We start from the raw sequence: 13,662 nt of genomic DNA, 5'->3' as shown, positions 1-13,662 counted from the left end.
TAATTTAGAGGAAACTCCATCCTGGAGTGTTCATTATAGTAAATAAGGAGACTAGAGCTTAAGGCAAAAAATAGAGCTCTACCATGTCACGTACCATTCTTAGCATCAAAAGTCATTTTCATACTACACCACTAAACATGACCATCAAAACAGAAATGGCAAGTGGAATCAAAGACATTTCCTAGGGAGAAAAAAAATCAGTTTTAATGTTTTGCAAAGCTTTTGTCTCAGTGGCCTATTGATAACATGCAACATTTCTCTCACACCATTCTGCACATTTATCAGAAAATTTTCAATAGAAAACACTCTATTGCTTTCAGTGGCCTCAGCTTTGAAGCAGGCATGTTGGCCTTACTAAGCAACCACTATCTTACAGATAATCACTTAGAAAGGTACAGTCCAGAGCATCTTATTGTTCTCATATCTGACCACCTTTAAGAGCAGATTATTTGGAAGCAGTAGGTAAAAATTAATCAATTAATGCCTTTAGTAAACACACCTCTACTTTCTTCACAGCAAACACTGCTGATCACTGATCTGTATCGAATCTCTTCCTTTCGGTGAAGCATAAATCCAGCCAGGATTTGGATCTCAATCCAGATTTTAAAGTTAGATATTTAATAGGCCAGACTAAGTCCGTGATATGCAGACATTTGGAATTCAAGAAAGAATATGACTAAGAACAATGCTATCTCTTTTTTAATCTTAGCCCCCCTCTTTGTAATTTTTTCAGCTTAACAGTTGCAACCTGCCTTAAAACCAGTCACCACAGAAAGCAACATGCTTACCTGTTACTGACAGTCTTTGCTTTGTGTTCTTGAGAGTTGAAACAGGAGAGGAGAGGCGAGGCGAGGCAAGGTGAGGTGAGGAGAGGAGAGGAGAATTATTTTTCCCTGAATCTTCTTATTAAATTATCTCCCTACAGTAGCTGAGCTGATTGCTTTAACCTGTGATTCTATACTGTCATTTCACCTTTGCTGACTATTTTCTAAGCATGTTTCTTATCAGTTTCCCAGAAAAAACACTCCACCACTTAGAGTGTTGTAGTCTTTCCTTGAAGGAGAGGCAAAGTACCTTGGAGGTTCTCCAGAGGATCAGTTTTAAGGATCTGAAATGCAACGTTCAATAGCACTATCCCTTATTCTCAGTGGAAACTCTCCTACAGTGGAAACTATCATGTGATTAATTACGAAGAGTAGCTAGAAAACTCCACTTTTGGACTCTCTGGGAGACATCTCATTACAGCCACCTCTCAGGCTTCTCTGGACACAGGCACTTATCTAATATTCCAATGTAGCCGTAAGTCATAGATTTGAAACAGGAACTAATTCAGGTAAATTTAGGAGCAAGGTCAGGAAAAATTACAAAATATTCCAAAGGTCAAATTGGATTGTCATGATGGCTGATTGTAAGCTTAAAATACATAAATATAGATCTGTTTTCCTGCAGAAATTTTTATATAATGCTGTCACACACTTCCTAGCCACAGAAATCACCAGTATCACTCAAGTACCCCAACATTGTTATTACCACATGGAAAATATTACAGGAAAAAAGCTCCTTTTTTATTAGGCAGTCTGCAAATCTCTCCTCAACTAACTCAAGGGAGAATGGCCTTAAGCTGAAGAAGAGTAAGTTTAGACTAGATATGATGTAAAATTTATTTACTGTGAAGTTGATGAGGCATTGGAACAAGCTGCCCAGAAAGGTTGTGGCCTCCCCATTCTTGGAAGTGTTCAAGACAAGGATGGATGGAGCTCTGAGCAACCTGGTCTAGTGAAAGGTTCTCTACCCATGGCAGGAGCTTGGAACTAGATGATTTTTAAAGACCCTTCCAACCCAAACCATTATATGATTCTATGTGCAGTATCAAACATGCTATGATAGGAAACATCCTTCAGACAGGTTTACACTCACAGTCATAGTGAAATCAATACATGTGATACAGGGATCCACGTAGACCTTACTATTCCCCTTTCAGGTACATATTAGAGGCTTGGACTCTATGCAATCAGCACATCAGCATAAATTTGTCTGTACTTCCACTGCATGTTTTCCTGATTTTCTGTATACAGAGAAAATACACATCTAGTTTAGGTCTATAGTCTTCAGATTATTATTTTCAGGCTAAATGTTGTTGTCTGGATTATGTGCAAAATGGAAAAGACAATCCATGTTATTTCTATATTATAAATCAATATGGATGAGTCAGATGATGACTGTTTTCCAATAACTAAATGCCTTATGTCTTTCCAGATTTATATAGCACCGTGCTGATTTTAGGATTAGTGATTTGCCAAGGACCATTTCTATCATGGGAATTTAAAGACCAGGCCCAGAAACTGGCTCTCAAGAGAAATCTTGGGCACAGAGAAAAAATTAGTGAATAATAGATTAATAGATATAGAAATCTAAGGTGAAGAAGATGGAAAGTGCATTCAATCATTCCAGTAAAAAAAAAAAATATTTTCCATGCTTATTTGGAAATAAACATCTAATAAAATCTACTAAAATCATCAAAGAAATTAAAGGTTATAGTTTTCAATTTGCACCTCCCCCTATTATGAATATCCCAGGATACTGTCAAAAAGAGCACCAATATAAAATTCCTATTTTTCAGCTGGGGGTAAATTTTGAGTGCTGTCTTGAAGGACAGGAAAAATCTGAAGCATTAACTGCAGCCTTTAGTAGCCTTTAGTAGCCTGCATGGGTGAAATCTATTGATTTAACTCAGATGTGTCTGGCTAATAAGTGTTCAGAGTAGTTTTCTTTCTACTAGTGCAGTGTGCAGGTGTGTCACATGCTGTTCTGATATGACTAGCTGAGTACTGTGCCAGTTTGGGGAAATTTGGAGGAAAAATATCCTCTGATAGAAGGCAAGTTATAACCACCCCCCCCACCAGGTCTGGGAAAGAATGACGTTTTCCTCGGAGGAAAGTGAAAGAGGTAAAAGCTATTTATTTGACAAACACACAGGAAAAGGATAATAATGCTAAATAATAAAACCTCTCGCTGTGGAAAGAAACCTGGGAAGATTTCAGAGTCCTTCTGTAGGTGTGGTCTCTCTCCTCCTCCTTGGAGCTGGGTCATGGGCCCACCTCCAGGGCCTCCACCTCAGTAGAAAATTCTCCCTATGTGTTCTGATGTTGAAACAGTCCAGAAGACAAGAAGGGAAAAAAAACCTGAAGTCCCAGGAAAACAAAGTTCAACTCTTCCGAGTTTTCTGGAGAAAAGGAACCGCAAGCTGGCTGAAAAGCAAGCAGGGTGCTTCCTCCGCTCTCTACCGCAGCAGAAGAACACAGAGGAGTGTGTATGTGTGTCCTTGAACAACCACTTTGAGAAGTTTGCTCGGTTTTTTCCTCTCCCCCCTCTCAGGCTCAGTTTAAAGGCACAGAAAGGCACAAAGTTAATTTTCTGGGCATAGAGCAGCGATAGGGGATACACATCATGAAGTCACCCCAAGACAAATGCCTCCCATAAAATTAATCCATGGCTATAGCGACTGTAAATCTGATTACCCCAAAATGGCCATTGTACTTATGAAGTTCAAGCAAACAATGCCAGGGGAGGGCTTCAGGAAATCTTTTCCCCCACATCAGGACAGTCTTCCATGAAGTACAAAGAAAAAGTGTGCATGTGAGCTAAGTTGTCTGTACTGTTTTATAACAAGCCCTCTCATTTTTTTGTACTTCAGCCCTGTGTCCATTAAATGCAATTTAGTGGGATCATCAGAGCTTGAAAGGGCAGATCAAACAGCACTGAGAATCCCAGCTGTGCAGGCCCCAGTTCAGAGCGAACATTAACCTAGGCATTCAGCACTAATTTATTCTACTTGATACAGGAAGATGGTCTATTTCTGTGTTGTATGTAGGCCCCATTATTTTTTTTTACTTCTGAAAGAAAAGTCATACAGATAGGTAGAGAAAGAGAGAGAGAGAGAGATTTATGTATTTATGTGTGACAAACTAAGGCAATTTTGATATATGCTATATGTACACACAAATACATGTGGCAAGGAGAAGGATACATCTATCTCCCAGCTAATTTTGGATACGCACAGGACTGGACTGGTGTCTCAGAACCCCATTCACAGAAGCAGGCTATTTCTGTTATTATTATTGTTGTTGTTGTTGCTGCTGCTGTTATTATCAGTAAACACAATGACTCTACAAGCTCATATTCGTGTCTCTGTGGTACCGTGGCTGAAACATGATGGCTGAGGCTGAGGATTGTGCTGAAAGCACATTTTTTAGGCGGAAGATGTTGATCAGTGATTGTACTTTAAAGTTAAACAGTGAAACAGTGTTGTGTTGGGTTTTTCTTCCCTTTTTAGTCCACTGTTAGACAAGAAATGTGCACAGAGTAATTTGTCAGATAGGCTACACTTCATCTGATATAACTGTATGCATATGTCTCCATTTTGCAGTGTATTTTTTTTAACTATGAGAGATGTACAGTGGTACAAACTTCAAAAGCTAGTCAAGAACCAAAACCTGCAATTATCCTTCAGGTAAAGGAAGGCAAAAGTACGGGGGTTCGTATCCATGATGATCATTGCACAAATTGTTAAATTATGGACTAGAGAGTTGCTAGTGCTACCTACTAGTCACATGGCTCATATTTAAACAGTAGCATTTCTATTGCTACACCCTGCACTGGAGACACCCAGGGAAAGGGTAACTCGAAAAGGAAGGTCACAGAAGAATTGCAATTAATGACCAAAGCACAGAAATAACCTGCTGGGGGCTTTTCTTCTCTCTCTCTTTCTCTCTTCCTGTTCTTTGCTCTGTACCAGATCGTGCTACCTGAAACATCTTGCTTGTTTTGATTTTTCCTAAGTACTGAAGTTTATTTTGGATCAGTGAGGTGAAAAACCTCTGAAAGGCTCATGAGACTCCCTAAGCCCAAGAGTCCAGCATTTGCACCTGTCAGGATCACAGTTTCCTTCAACAGATGGCTAACTTGGAAATTTAGCAGACACATTTCTGCATTACTTCCTTCCCTGCCTTAACATGGAAAGAAGCAGTATTGTGTAGGTAACATGTAATCAAAGGTTTCACTTGTCAGATTAAGTGGATTGTGGCTTTTTTCAGAAGTGAAAGAAAGCTGCAGCAAACTGTGTCTGCATTGCACAATCCTTCAGGTACACAGAGACAGAAGTTAGTTTGTCTTAGAGAATGTTAGAAGGATTAAAACACTACATTAAAAAAAGGGGGAAAAAGGAGTTACTCTGATTAAGGAAAGCAGTGGTTGCCTGTGTGTTTGTTCTAATCTTCACAGTCACATTAAAAGCCTAATTACTTTTTAGTTAAGGATTCAGGTTCTACTGAGGACAAGAACTATGAAGAGACAAAACTAGTTAATGCAAAATATTCAAAGTCATGGAGCACAAAAAACTCTTCAATATCCATTTCCCTTAGACGCACTTACAATACTGAAAGGTACATCCAATAATATCAGACGAATTGCTTCTGTTGAAGTATTGCAACACTACTTCTTTTCTTCATCCTTCCTTAACTTCAGAAATAGATCTAATATTTAATTTTTATACAATACATATATTTACAAAACAGAAAGTGAACAGATCCTGCGATCTGAACCTTTACAGACAGCATGTATCACAGCCACAGAAAGATACAAACAGTTTTCAGTCTGGAGGTCAACAGTTTCAGCACCTCCTAAGCTCATTAGCAGTCTAAGTTCCACAGATAAGCCCTGCTTTGAAAAGCAAGAAAATAAGAGTCTAAGCTTCACCAAAAATGGAGAATCAGGCTACTAGGTCACTTCCAGAAATCAGGTATAACTTTATTTGTATTTTTCAGAAATGTGTCCCTGCAGTCATGAACCCTGGTGGAAAATAATAGTGGGTATTACTGGAAACTAATATGAACCTTCAGAAACCCACATGCTTTTTATGATACAGACCTATGGCCTCAAAGTATCTTTACCTCACCTACAGGTTAGCTACATCTGAGTCTTGCTTAACTTGGTGCTGCTTTGTGACAGGGCCATTTGCTTTCCATTCTATTAGAAATGCTCAAAAGCTGCTCCAGTTACTGCTTGGCCGTAACACACTGTAAACCAAAATCACAACCAATAGTCAACATGAACGAGTGTGTGCCTTCCCATTGCCTTCTCTCTTTGGACAAGTATCCCTTTGATGTTATCTCAACAATACTAAGGAAGAGAATTGTAGGTGCCCCACAGCAGCTAATCATCTCAGAATTACATTTATGCTGAGCCAGATCCTCCAGCTTTCGTGTGAGTTTATGCTGACAGTGCAGAGAAAAGCAGCTGCACAATAATGGAGACTTCTGCCCTACATTTCTATTTCTATCTAGCCCACAGGAACCATAAGAGGATGACCACATCAATCATAAACAATCCAAATGTATTTTGATGCATACTATGAAGTTGGATGAATGTTGCATTAAAAAAGGTTGTGCCTATTTGTTAAAATAGCAACCATGAATGCAATTACTTTGTGCTTTGTGAATATTCAGTAGTTATGTTGTGCTGCTAATATGTTCCAAGGACACATATGTGCATTGAAACATTTACGAGCACATTTGTGCTAATATTGATGGAGATAACAGGTAACATTCTCACTGCCCTCTTGACATCTCTTCATCAAAAGTCATTTCCCCAAATCAGGGGACAGAGAAAATGGTATGTGTGTGTCTTAATCTCTCTAGTACAATATATAAAGCCTGAGGTAAAAAGATCATGAAAGCTAAAGGGATTACATAGATTGTTCAGCAAAGGAAAGCAATAAGGGAATTACCAAATATCCAGTAACATAGATATAAGATATTCATAGGTGAAACATGAAAAGATATTCCTTAGAATTAGTTGATAATTCACCATTCCCAATCCATCATAGTCATATCACACAGACCGTGGAAACTTATCTTAACTTTTTAATATTTACAATGGATATCTAAAGCAGCAATATACAGTAAGGGACAGCCTCAGTCTCAAGTAGCTTTTTTGTCCAAAATGAGCAAGTGAGGTGAGTAATAGGATGAAGCCAATGTAGATGCATTCTGTAGATGCTCACACTCAATCATGTTTCAGAGGTGTGTCCCCAGCACTGTGGAGATGCCTGTTACAGGATGGCTCTCCCCAGCTTTGCTCAGCATGGAAAATGGTGGCAGGCTGGGACATAGACTGAGAAGTAGAAAATTACTCACTCCTGCCATATTATGATGTTTTGGGGTGACATGTCCCTGGTAAATAGATGCCCAGGTAAGCCACAGAGAAGTGAAGCTATTTGTACTGGTGGTCCTGTGTAGGGTATGTCCAGCCACTGCCCTGGAGGGACGTCTGCTTAGGTGAGGAGATTGATCAATCTCTCAGCAGGACTCCCCCTGGAAAGGCAACCACCTTTTAGTTACGTCAGGAAGACAGACCCAGAATCCTCTGGGAGGCCCTGTGCAGATCCTTTGTAACCCATTGGCCTTTACCCTCTCACACCCACCCCCTGTATCCCTATAAAGCCAGCCCCCTGCCCCTGCGAGGGCAGAGAGAGCCTGTCCTTGGCCTCCCCTTCGCCGGAGTACGGACCGATAAAGCTGCCTCGTGTGGAACAGCTGTACGGGCCTCTCGTCTCTCTCCCTGCTCTGGCCTGGAGGCTGCCCTGCAGAGCTGAGCTGAAATCACGAGCTGACAATCACTAAAGAGCTGACAGCTTCTGCACAGGCCCTCCTGCCAGCAGCTGAGGGAAGACACTGGGCCCCGGGAAGGCGATCCTCCATGGGACCATCTCTCCAGACGGTCACAGCTTCCTTGGTCAGAGCTACTGACCCCACACCAGCTGTCATAGTCCTGCTATGAAGTTAGGAAACCCCAGGCTTCCCAGCTCTCAACACTGTGCTTTCTATTAAAGCATATTTTTTCCAAGTGCGCTTTTAAGTTTATGCCCCACTGAAAACCTAGCTCCCAGCTTGTCATCTATGAACAGGCCACTCATCCATCCCATCCATCTTTCCACCCCAAAAAAAAATCTTTCTTGAAAACTGTATTCCTCTGTGCCTCAGAATACATAATCTATAAGAACAGTAATAGGGAAGCTCAGATTGAAGGCTACAGATCTCAGCAACAGGCTTGCATCTGCTGTGAGCCATGCATTCATCGTTGCCAGCCTCTGTTTCATCACTGATTTATGCAGAGGTGTACACAAGCTACACCCACTCCTGAGAAACCCATTTCATTGTCATTGGAATCAGCAAGAAGCCTTGAAGGATTAGGCATGGGCAAGTCTTCTGAGAAGGTATTTTTGCTAAAGAAAGAAAATTAACATGGCAAACTGGCATCCAAGTACAATATGGACCATGTAGCATTTTATTTCCTAAGTTGCACATTTCATGCTGCCTACCAGCTTTTAAAGGTCAAACATGTAAACTTAAGAAGGTGTGTGAGTGTATACTAGTTGCAAAGCTCTTTTTTTTGTCAGCTCTATGAAGCAATAACCCATGAAATATAGTTGATATCTCATGGGCACATTTCTCCATGCCTGCAAACATTTAAAATTGCACTTGTGGTGCATAAAAGATTTATAATGATCTCACCCACAAATATAAATTTTATCCCACATAGGACGAAAAGACCTAGAAGCAGAAGCAGTGAACAGCTGAACATGAGCACAGTGTCATAAATTCATAACACTTACAGCTTTTTAACAACCAGTCATAAATGTGACTGATTTCAATTTAATTTATGAAACTTTGAGATAGAACCAGGAATACCTCCTCAAATTTAAAACTGAGTTTTAAAACAGAGTGAGTACAATTATGGCCTTACTAGGATATTAGTTGAGGCAAATGGGATTGGAGTGGCCATCTGGAAGGTCCCTGAGCCATGCTGCATGAACAGGGTCAGACAACTGGAGCTGAGTGGACTCCACCAGACTGCAGTGCAGATCCTGCTACCACTCCAAGTCAACAGCACATCCCTTCCCAGCACAAACTGCCACAAAGGGACACATTACACAACTTACTGTCACCAAACCTAGGGTTCCTTCTATGGGTACAGGTGGGCAATAGATGGCCAAGTCATCCATCATGGTAGTGTTGTGACTATTTCTCTCGTGCAGGTGATGATCAGATTCACCTCATCTCCATTGCTCCATCACATCCCCCAGATATTCATGCAACTCACGCATATTTAGGCAGTTTTGTTTGGACTGGAATTTCTTCTGGCAGTTTTTTGGAAGGAAAGGATATTTGGGAAGGGACTGGAAGGTAGGAAAAACCACCAACCAAGACAACAGGGGATGAAAGAAGAAGTGAAACATTCTTGCTCAAGTTTGCTTCCTCAGGCATCACTAGAACAGGTCACATAAATCAGATGCCATAAGTTAAAACCCTTCTCTTTCAGAAATGCAATGCTAACTTTCTCCCACAACTGTATTGTTTCAATACAGAATCAATGATAGCAAAAGAAAAATCTGAATTTCATCTACATGAATCTCATAAAATCTCCAAGACATGCCCTGATATCTGGCAAGTCAACAGAACTGTTTATTTTCTTGGACATAGAGATTGAATTTTATTTTAGGTCTGACAAGAGGAAAAATTTTTAAGTACCCTGAGGAGTCAAAGTTTTCCTCAGAGCTCTCTCCTTCTGCACCTGTCAGAAATTTGATTTTTTTGTTTTTCTCTACTGTACGTATTGGCAGCTTGGAAACCTAACAAACAAACAACTTGTATATTTTTCCTGTAACTTCATCAGGATAAAAACAGAAGGAAGAAAACATGTTTTACTACCTAAGCCTTTTGCTTCCAGCTTTATCTTATGTTGCACTTGTTTTTACACTTGGAAGATAACAAACAGTCCCTTGTGTTGCCTATGTGTATCAAATTGAAGGCAAAATATTATTCCACAGTGTGAAGTTGTAATATTGTGCCTATTAACACGTCAAAACTAACTCAAAATAGAAAAAGACATGGTGAGGTCAAGCTGCAGATGTATCCCTAAAGGTATGAACTAAGGAGGACATTTCAGTCCCAATTATTTTTAAATGTGTGTTGATAACTAAAGCATAACTCTTCTGGTTTTGAAGGATATGTTTGCTAATAGGTGATGGCTACATCATCTGAAAAGGTAAAATATTTTTATTTTACTGATTTTTTTAAAAAAATTAAAGAATTTAGATTTTCTTATCAAGAAACTAATTGACCAATTACGGAGACAAAACTACTAAGGACTGACAGGTTGGTGATATTTATTAGTTACGGTAGGTAGGATTATTAAAGGTCAACATGGTGGTTAATGTGAAATGTAATAGTGGTCTGAGTTTCTTAAAATTGTACAGAAACAACTGTAGTCAATCCTGGATCAAAATATAATGCCGAATTCTCACAATGCTTATAGTAATTCTTAAAGCAGTTTGGAGAACAACAGACATAATGGTTAAATGTTCTGTAATAAAGAATAAGAAAGTGGCTACATATGCCACCAAAAATTTAACAGCGTCAGCACTGGGGTCTGAGGACATGATCTGTGCTTTAGGAAAGGCATAGGAAAAGAAAAAGGCAATGCCAGTTGGCAGGACAGGCCTGAGGAGCTTGCAGAGCTCTTTGTCTTAGAATAAAGTGGTTACTATGAAGAGCTCTTCAGTCTCTGAGGGGAGCTCTTCAGTCTCTGTACCACACTGAAATCATGGCAGTACACGAAGAATCCAGATGCATCCTGAACTGGGGTGCAAAGTTGTGACAGCCAAAAGTTCCAGTCATGGCCTAAGACACCACTGATCTGATTTGTTGATGAAAGCCCGTCTTTTTCAAAGTCAGTTTTCCTAATAAGAGATAGATACCTGTCTTTAAATACCCATTTCCATTTATATTCCTGAGACCATCATGATTGCTAAAGTATTGTTTCAGGTTCAGGGAACAAGAACACCTTCATCTCTGAGAAAAGCAAGAGAATCAATACACATTCAAGAGTTTCACTAAGAAGCAAAATTTAAGTACAGAATAGGATGCTTTTGCTTAAACAAAATAACATTAGCACCCAATATATCTCACCTTTCAAAGAAGGTAAAGACGGCTCAAAGTGCTGAAGAAATCCCACTGGAAACCTCACCTATGACAGTTAGTGGGATCTTTCACACAAACACAATTTGGGCTAAGTGATACTCCATTTGTCTGGCCAGTAATTAATTTGGAAGCTCTTTTAATTTTCTGCAAGTATTCTATGATTGCTTTTTTGCCTGCAGCTTAAGACGAAGAGGCTAAACCAAGAAGAAATAAAGTTGCTTGTGTAGTCAGCTCATGTCAGTGAGCTGTGTCCTGCTCTGAGTGTGGCTTTTATTCCAATGGTAGAGCTCCAATTCTTTCGTTTTCTTCTTCATTACAAAAATATCAGAAAATTAAACTTAATGAAAACAGAACTGGAAGACTTTTCTTCATCTGTGTTTAGTCTTCCATTCATGACAGCTTGGATGTTAAATTTACCATTGCCTCTTTTAAAATAGAGTGACCCCTAGGAGAGAGAAAGGAGAGGTATTTATATCCTAATAGATGCAGGGACACAACTCACATTTGCACTGGTGCTTCAGCTATTAACTAAAAATTAATATTAATTCCTTAGAGGCTGAGGAGAGAAAAGGATAACCTTTTCTTCTTGAATCAGTGGCTTGGAGAAATGATTGGGAAAAACTGAACAAAAGCTTTCTATGGTTTTAGTTCTTCATGTCAAAATATAGTTATTCATATTTGTACGGTATTTTCTAAAAATTCTTTCAAATATGACAGTTCCCATCGCACAGTTCTGATGTAGGCTCATTTCCATTTGTATCAAGGCAGGAAATGTAACCATATTCAGGTAGCCTGTAGCAGAATTTCAAATGCCAGAGTATCTAGAGCATCTACCTTTAAAGGGTTTGGTGAGGTTTCATTGTTTACTGCTGTCACATCCTGAGTCTCAGTTCACTCGGTGGGAAACAGCAGCCACAGCCACCAAACTGGACACCACTGTAGACAGTCTGAAGAGCAGCTCATGCCTACTGTCAAGATTTATTCAAGAAGTTTTGTATGTTCCAGTGTAAAAACAACAGATTCCAGAAAGGCTCTGAAACTGTAAATATTAGGGTTATCAGAGCTAAACAGTTAGCAACTGAATCACACCAAAAGAGCAGTTACTCATGTGCATAGTACAATTTCAGTAGCAGAACCTAAATCTGCCCTACTATAGTGACTAAAATATTCTCTCTGCTCTTTCAGAATATTATACAATTGCCATCAATGTTTACCCACCCCAATTAAAACAAGTATTCATCTTAGCACTCCATTTACAGGTAGTAGAACAGCTGTGGAGTTGTAAAAGAAAAATAGCCAAACACAGTTTTTCAGTGCTGAAGTGTTACTGTTTTCTCCTTTTTTTTGGATGCATAACATTCCTGTCCCTGTGATGCAAAGCTTAAGCTGAACTAGTTCCCACTTTGCCACCAAAAGGATAACATATGGTTTTAAATGATTGTTTGACAGCCTAGACACAAAACTTCCCAGATAAGAACTGGGGGAAAATTTTAACATTCATTTAACTGTTCCATAGCTCTGCACATTTCAGCTGGAAATTCATGCAAGCCTTTTGTCATCCAATGTAGAATGTAGTTTTAGTTTCCTCATAGTCCCCAAATTCTGACAGGTATTTTCCATTTACCAGAGAAGGTAAAATAGGTTTGGGAGACTTAAAAAAAAAAAAAAGGATTAAATTAATTATTTAATTAGAAAATGAATTAATTTTCATTGTTTTCTCTTCTATCCCAGTACCTATATGCCTTTTACATGCGTATTTATTGTGGGAACTTTGTATCTAAAGATACAAAGATGTATCCCAAACACTAAGCATATCACATCTATTGGTGATCATTAACCCATATTTTGAATTTATTTCATATTCTTGGGCTTTTTCCAGCCTTTTTTCATTTTATTTGGAGACGAAGTGTGTGTTTACACAATGGTATGCCAAACTATCTTTCTTCCATGACACATGAGGCACCAGGTAACTAAGTACTGAAGACTCCAGGATCCAGACTTTTCTTGATCTAAAAAATTACCTGGTCCATACAAGGAAGCATGGACTAGCACCTCAGCCAACAACTAGGAAGCAGTAAGAGACACTGAAGGTGGTTGTGATGAAATTCATGAGGTCTTGGTTGTGGTCCTGGCTCTGCTACTGGCTTACCTTACAACAAAACTGGAAAACGAAGTTAAAATGTTGCACCCTCTGCAGACAAGGAGGTCTTTGGGCAAGAATAAGCAAAGAGAGCCAGATATAATAATTATTCTGGCACAGTAACCACATAGCTACTAGAACAAATTGAGTCACATAGTCATCATGTATCACTTGAAGATCAAATCACAAAGCAGCTACACCCTGGCGAAAGAGCTTTAGCCATCACATTGCTTCAGAATGTGAAGTTTAGAAACCCATGGGGGTTTCTGAAAGGCAGCCAGTATGGGGGAGGCCACCAGCCCCCGCACAGTCTGACAAAGAGCAGGGGCTCTGGCTCTGAAGTGACACCAGAGTGTGTATACATGATGCTGCTCTCGACCACACTATCATTTTTCTCTTTATGCTTATCCTTTTCATTGTCCAGAAACTAATTTCCTTCCTTCCTTCCTTCCTTCCTTCCTTCCTTCCTTCCTTCCTTCCTTC

At 39.5% G+C, this 13,662-nt stretch overlaps 2 long non-coding RNA genes across 2 annotated transcripts in view; both read right to left on the bottom strand.

The window, feature by feature from the left end:
- Positions 1–13,662, bottom strand: part of LOC121666998 — a 180,226-nt gene that overhangs the window by 39,434 nt on the left and 127,130 nt on the right. The gene's annotated exons all lie outside the window — the stretch shown is intronic.
- On the bottom strand, positions 10,209–13,610 carry LOC121666999. The gene is made up of 2 exons (XR_006016873.1): positions 11,874–13,610; positions 10,209–11,484 (listed from the first exon to the last, which is right to left on the bottom strand). It is a non-coding gene; the product is annotated as an uncharacterized LOC121666999 (long non-coding RNA).

The sequence above is a fragment of the Corvus kubaryi genome, unplaced genomic scaffold (genome assembly GCF_017639235.1).
Source record: "Corvus kubaryi isolate FWS band 111438036 unplaced genomic scaffold, C.kubaryi_AGA036_p1.0 37354, whole genome shotgun sequence".
Lineage (NCBI taxonomy): Eukaryota > Metazoa > Chordata > Aves > Passeriformes > Corvidae > Corvus > Corvus kubaryi.
The sequence above is the reverse complement of the archived record's forward strand: the minus strand, read 5'-3'. Positions and strand labels throughout refer to the sequence as shown.